At 43.6% G+C, this 7,528-nt stretch overlaps 1 protein-coding gene across 3 annotated transcripts in view; it reads left to right on the top strand.

Annotated features, from left to right (window-relative positions):
- LOC106876177 (acetylserotonin O-methyltransferase) overlaps positions 1-7,528 on the top strand; it is a 63,442-nt gene that overhangs the window by 7,456 nt on the left and 48,458 nt on the right. The window lies entirely within an intron of this gene.

Raw genomic sequence — 7,528 nt, 5'->3', positions numbered from 1 at the left:
AACGGTTTTGAAACTAACACCGTTTCCCGCTCATGGAATTCAAGAAACACCGCAAGATTTAGATATAATCAAAACGAGCTATATCTTAGTTCCACGCTATCCATGCAAGTCCCGTAACAGATAAAAGGCAAACGTTTTCCCTCTTTGTTACATTTTAGTGCAATGTTTTTAAGAGGGTGCCGCTAAGCTTTTTACATTATAGGACTTGAGTACGCCTAATTCGATACTGACAAGAGCATATCTAAAAGTTTACACGATGTAACGGTCACAGGTCCAAGCGTTGCTACCATTTCTGTTACTACTGGCATCATTCACATACGTTTACGGAAGACGCATGTAGAGCAATTTTCTCCAAGTATTCATTAAGGTACATCCGACCAGAAGCTTTTTTTTTTTTTTTTTCTGGGAATTAATCGAGGACCCAATTTTCTTGATGCATTTAGCTGAGAGTGGGATTTATTTTGAGGGGTACCACATGACATGGGAAGGTTGGTTAAACAAAACCCTTATGTCTAGCCAATCTTTTCTTCTCTGATCATCGTATTGATTATATCAACATTATTTATATCGAATTTTCAACTTGATATTTTGATAGTACATCCTTAGTGGATTTCCTCCCATAACACAGAGATACTGTCTCGTATAGCTAAAATTCTTCATTGTTCAATCAAGTACCCTACAATTTTGACTCTGTAATCATTCTGCAGTAAAGATTCTGTAGTTTTAGGAATTTATGAAATCAGGTGTAAGAACAACTCTTTAGTTATGTCAAGATTTTTGGCTAAAAATGAATCGTTTCTACAAAATGATGACAACGAGGATAGTAGAAATAATTTCAAATTTTATCGAACTTGGCCTCCGGAAATTTGAATTCAAAATGCATAGGCGGACGAAATGCTGTTGAGCATTTTGTCCGGCGTGCAAACGATTCTGTCAGTTCGCGGCCTTAATAATAATAATAATAATAATAATGCTTTTATTTACCACACGGACATCACTGAAGTGGGGTGAGGACATTTCAAGGACAATGAGTGGGGCCGAAAAGAATGGTAGGAAGAAAATATCAGAACAACTGTATGATGCAGTCCTCCTGATAAAGGAAAATCTCCAGCTAGGGTGAATCAAGGAACCTCTCTGATCCTAGATCACTTTGAACACCAAGGGGCCCAAGCCCTCACCCAACTTATAAGGCACGTTTGTTGGATTTGAAAACTGTCATGCAAGCTTTCCAATTCTTTTCAGAAAGCTAAATTTGTATTTCCCGGATTATGAATAATAATAATTTCATTTGACAAGAGAAGTATTGGTTTCAAATTTTGGCTCACTACCAACAAGTTCAAGCGAGGAGATAAGACGATTTCATCGTCCCCAGTGCTCTAGAGGTACTTATTTTATCGACCCCGAAAGGATGAAAGGTGAAGTCGACCTCGGTGGAATTTGAACTCAGAACGTAAAGACGAACGAAATACCGTTAAGCTTTTGGCCTGGCGTGCTAACGAAAAATCTTTTCTTTTCTACACTAGGCACAAGGCCCGAAATTTTTGGGGAGTGGCAGTAGTTCGATTAGATCGACTCCAATACGCAACTGCTACTTAATTTATCGACCCCGAAAGGATGAAAGGCAAAGTCGACCTCGGCGGAATTTGAACTCGGAACGTCAAGACAAACGAAATACCGTTAAGCTTTTTGCTTGGCGCGCTAACGAAAAGTATTGCTTTAATAAGTCATGTTATTGAGTCCAAAAGAATCGTAGCAGAACTGTGTGTGTACGTGCGCGCGCGTCAATATATAATTTATATATATAATATATACCCTGTTATAAACAGTTGTGCACGTAGTTATACATACGTATGCAGGTAGCTAGCTATAGTCATAAATATATGCATACGCACACGTTGATAAATAAATACAGCTAATACAGAAATAGTTATAACAACAATATTATTAACCGCTGTTCTGTAGTTTAACAGCTCATTACCGAAAGTTAATTTTAACTTTGATTTCATTCTTCGGATCACAGTTAAAGAATTTTTGCATAAAAAATGGAATGCATTTGCATTTTTGATTTTGCTGTTTCCGCACAAGATCCTTTACTGCCATGTACAACACAGATTTATGGTTCTCTTTGCTCTTTCGCTGATGAACCCCTCGAATAATTATATAGTTTAATGTACAATTGAATGTCATAAACACAATCTATCCAGAGACAGGAAACAATGCTGATAGACATGTGTATACATGTACTTCGGTTTATATCAGACGAGAAGAGTGCTCAATATAAGTTGTAAGAAGGTTCTGTTTTTATAATGAAACTGAGTTTGTGACTGGAGTTCTCGCCTGAAGATCGCAGTGGCGTGAAACACGAGTCGCAGGGAAACTTTCAATTTCATTAAAAGGAAATTGTGCATAAGAGTGTTTTCAATATATGTACTTTTCTTGTATATCATACGACTTATGTGGTGTCTGTTTTGGCTGGTGGTTGCTGTTGTATTGTTAGAGATGGTGGTAATAACGAAGTTGGAGGCTTTGGAACCGGTGAGGATGCTAGTTACGGGGGTCACTGATGATGATGAGTGTAAAAGACGTCTTAATAGTTAGTGACGGTGATAGATCAAGATTTTAGAGCTTCAATGATGGATACAACCTCGGTGATTGTGATCGTGTAGGAAATGGAGGAATGAGGGGCAGTAAACCTGCAAATATAGTACCGGTAACATACTGGGGTTTCTCGATCAGATAGTATATTCTTCATAAGATTAGTTTGTTCCTCAAACACAATACAAACGTCGATATTGATATGGCAGAAATGTTAGCACACCGGGCGAAATGCTTAGCGGTATTTCGTCTGCCACTGCGTTCTGAGTTCAAATTCCGCCGAGGTCGACTTTGCCTTTCATCCTTTCCAGGTCGATAAATTAAGTACCAGTTACGCACTGGGGTCGATATAATCGACTTAATCCGTTTGTCTGTCCTTGTTTGTCCCCTCTGTGTGTAGCCCCTTGTGGGCAGTAAAGAAATAGATATTGATATGTACAACAAACCAATCATACTAAAGGTGGTGCTCCAGCGTGGCCACATCGACTACTGAAACCAGTAGAAGTAATGAGTTATATATCACCTGTATATGTATACAGGTGCATGGCTCAGTGGTTAGAGCGTCGAACCTACGCCCGTGAGATTGTGAGTTCGAATCCCGGACTGGGCTGCGTGTTGTGCTCTTGAGGAAGACACTTTATTTCACGTTGCTCCAGTTTACTCAGCTGTATAAATGAATTGCGACGTCTAAGGTGCCAAGCTGTATCTATCGGCCTTTGTCTTTTCCTTGGACGACATCGGTGGAGTGGAGAGGGGGAGGCTGGTATGCACGGACAGTTGCTGGTCTTTCATTTACAACCTTGCCCGAACCTGTGCCTCGGAGGGTAACTTTCTAGGTGCAATCCCATGGTCATTCGTGACCGAAGGGGGTCTCCTATGCACACACGTGTGTGTTTTCATCAGCTGTTGACAGGGAATCGCAACAAAATCGTTGAAGTTGCCTCCAATTCTTCAGCGTGACTGATGAAAGGTCAATGCTATCACGAAATCTCCAGGTTCTTATGGCCACACTGTAGTAGATTTTGGTGCCATCCTATCAAGTCAGTCATATTGCATACACGCTCACTATATACACACACGCTTGCATGTGTATATATAAAAATTTGAAAGCATCCCGGTTCTTTGTATCCCAGAGTTTCGTGTATAATATGTCACATACACACACATATGTGACTGTAGTCAGGTTACAATCCGACACACACTCACGCATAATTTAACTTGAAATTAAGTCAATAGTTATAGCATAGCAATAATGTTATCTATACATGCGAGCCAGTGTTTTTGCGTGTGTGCCTATCGCTTGGGAAATAAGTGTGTAGTAATAAAAGTAATCTTCTAATTTTGACACAAGACCAGCAATTTTGAGGGGAGGGGCAAGTACATATATATATATATATGTGTGTGTGTGTGTGTATATATATATATATATATATATATATATATATATATATATATCGACCTCAGTACTTGACTGGTAATTCGTTTCGATGCCCCGGGGTAGGAGGGTGTAAAGTTGACTTCTACACTCAGAACAGAAAGAGGTGGCAGAAATATCGCTGAGCATTTTGTTCGACGCGCTGGCGATTCTGCCAGTTCACAGCCTTTTATAATAGTTTCTAATATAGATTAAAACCCCTAAAATCGAAGATGGGGTGCTAAAGGATTACTCGATTACATTGTCTCCAGTATATCACTGCTACATTTTTTTTCGACCCCCGATAGAATGAAAAGTAAAGGTAACCGCGAGAGTATTTGAACTCAGAATGTAAAGCACCGGAGCCAATTACTGCAAATCATTTTTTCCGGTGATCTGAAGATACTGCTAGTTAAAATCACCTTAGTAATAGTCTGAGTTAGGTATCCCTGCTTGAAATTTGGAGGTAAGGGTATATCGATACCCCAGCGACCTCAGTACGTCACTGGTACGTAACAGTATTGGGGATTTTACACAAGATTTTTCTCACTTTATTGTAACAAATGCAGGTCTTCCAGGTTGTAGCGGGATTGATACATTCAACACACACACACACACACACACACACGTCTGCGTGCGTGTGTGTGTGTGTGTCTGCGTGCGTGTGTGTGTGTGTGTCTGCGTGCGTGTGTGTGTGTGTGTGTCTGCGTGCGTGTGTGTGTGTGTGTCTGCGTGCGTGTGTGTGTGTGTGTCTGCGTGCGTGTGTGTGTGTCTGCGTGCGTGTGTGTGTGTCTGCGTGCGTGTGTGTGTGTGTCTGCGTGCGTGTGTGTGTGTCTGCGTGCGTGTGTGTGTGTGTCTGCGTGCGTGTGTGTGTGTGTCTGCGTGCGTGTGTGTCTGCGTGCGTGTGTGTGTCTGCTTGCGTGTGTGTGTCTGCTTGCGTGTGTGTGTGTCTGCGTGCGTGCGTGTGTGTGTCTGCGTGCGTGCGTGTGTGTGTCTGCGTGCGTGCGTGTGTGTGTCTGCGTGCGTGCGTGTGTGTGTCTGCGTGCGTGCGTGTGTGTGTCTGCGTGCGTGCGTGTGTGTGTCTGCGTGCGTGCGTGTGTGTGTCTGCGTGCGTGCGTGTGTGTGTCTGCGTGCGTGCGTGTGTGTGTCTGCGTGCGTGCGTGTGTGTGTCTGCGTGCGTGCGTGTGTGTGTCTGCGTGCGTGCGTGTGTGTGTCTGCGTGCGTGCGTGTGTGTGTCTGCGTGCGTGCGTGTGTGTGTCTGCGTGCGTGTGTGTCTGCGTGCGTGTGTGTGTCTGCGTGCGTGTGCGTGTGTGTGTGTGTCTGCGTGCGTGCGTGTTTGTGTCTGCGTGCGTGCGTGTGTGTGTGTCTGCGTGCGTGCGTGTGTGTGTGTGTGTGTGTGCGTGTGTGTGTGTCTGCGTGCGTGCGTGCGTGCGTGTCTGCGTGTCTGCGTGCGTGCGTGTGTGTGTCTGCGTGCGTGCGTGTGTGTGTGTCTGCGTGCGTGCGTGTGTGTGTGTCTGCGTGCGTGCGTGTGTGTGTGTGTCTGCGTGCGTGTGTGTGTGTGTCTGCGTGCGTGTGTGTGTGTGTCTGCGTGCGTGCGTGTGTGTCTGCGTGCGTGCGTGCGTGTCTGCGTGCGTGCGTGCGTGTCTGCGTGTCTGCGTGTCTGTGTGTCTGCGTGCGTGCGCGTGTGTCTGCGTGCGTGCGCGTGTGTGTCTGCGTGCGTGTGTGCGTCTGCGTGCGTGTGTGCGTCTACGTGCGTGTGTGCGTCTGCGTGCGTGCGTGTGTGTAGGCGCGCGTGTTTGCTAGTGTGCGATTGCCCGTGCGTGTGTATATATATATATGATATACGTGTGTGTGTGAATGTTCGCGCACACGCGCGTATATATGTATATGTGTGTGTGTGTTTCTATATATATATGTATATATTAGGGCCCGAGCAAAGTAATACAGGGGGACGTCACCACCACCCCCCACCCCACCATACTCAAGAGGAAGGTCCCTAAACATGCAGAATCCCCGATCGACTAACAAATTTGCATAGTCTATAAGACAACGCTGACATATAATAGATCCTTCTACACAAATAACAACGCTATATATTTATGCGAGGGTGTATAAATTATATGCAATCACGTAAAATCAAAGGCAACGCGCTAGAAATAACGAAGCTGCCCTTACATCACGTCCAAACGCCTTGAAAAAGGAAGGACACGGTCTAGTGTAGTTTCTTTTTTTTTATCTTGCATTCCGGTATAAAACTGCGGGGTCCTGATTGGAACCCCTTCGATCATGACTTGACTGTCGGGGATAACCTAAGGTTAAATAACATCAACACAAAATTGCGTGAGCACGCACGCACACATTCTAAAAAAAACTGTGTGCGCGCGTTTAGATGCACACACGCATGCTCATAGACTGTGTGTGTGTGTGTGTGTTTACACGCACACGCTCAGAGTTGTATGCGTATGTACGTGTTTACATTACACACACGCACTCGCTCGTGTGTGTGTGTGTGTGTGTGTGTGCGCGTGTTTACACGCGCACGCACGTACACACGTACATTGTATACGTATTTCTGCGTGAAATACATAAGTGACATATGCATATATACGTTTTGTTTTTACTTTTACAATACATGTGTAGATTTATATACATATAAACAAATGTATACACACACGCACACACACACACACACGTGTGTATGTGTGTATGTATGTTTACACATGTTCGCATGTATGTGTGCGTAGACATGAGACATTCACACAGTGGACGGAAGTGGGGGTGACCGATAGATTTCTTTCCTTTCCTTACGACTACTACTACTATTATTTATTTATTTGTTTGTTTGTCCCGTTTCTATCGTCGCGCGCGCGCGTGTGTAAGCGTGTCTAGCCGGCCGCGTGTGTGTGTGTGTGTGTGTGTGTGTACGTATGAGTAAGTATATGCGTATGTATGTACACGTGTGTGTGTCTGTGTGTACGGATTTGATCGTGTACATGCATGTATATTTTATACATAGCGTGTGTATAGATATGTATATATACATATGTATGTGCGTGTGTCTGTGTGTGTGTGTGTGTATGTACATAAACACACGTGTGTTTTACGTGCTAGTTTAACACCTTTGTTTATTTATCTGTATGCGACTGTATACAAATACACGTGTGTGTGTGTGTGCGTGTGTATATATATATATATATATATAATGTACACACACACACACACACACACACACACACACACACACACACACACACACACACACACACACACACACACACACACACACACAGATATAGATATCTCTCCCCCTCTTCCTCTCATAGTGTGTGTGTGTGTGTATGTATGTATATGTGTGAGTATATATTCTGCTTGAGTACACTTAGAAGAGGCTTCTGATTGGTCGGTTTGTGTGTTACCTTTTGAATGAATCTTATAAAATTGTGCGATTTGTAGTCAGCTGAAAGAGTGGACCAAATGCTGCAATCCCTGACGCTCTGAGCCGCACAATACTCAAGGCAC

This window comes from Octopus bimaculoides, chromosome 15 (assembly GCF_046866305.1).
Source record: "Octopus bimaculoides isolate indiv1 chromosome 15, ASM4686630v1, whole genome shotgun sequence".
Lineage (NCBI taxonomy): Eukaryota > Metazoa > Mollusca > Cephalopoda > Octopoda > Octopodidae > Octopus > Octopus bimaculoides.
Note: the sequence above shows the minus strand (reverse complement) of the source record. Positions and strands in the feature narration are given on the sequence as shown.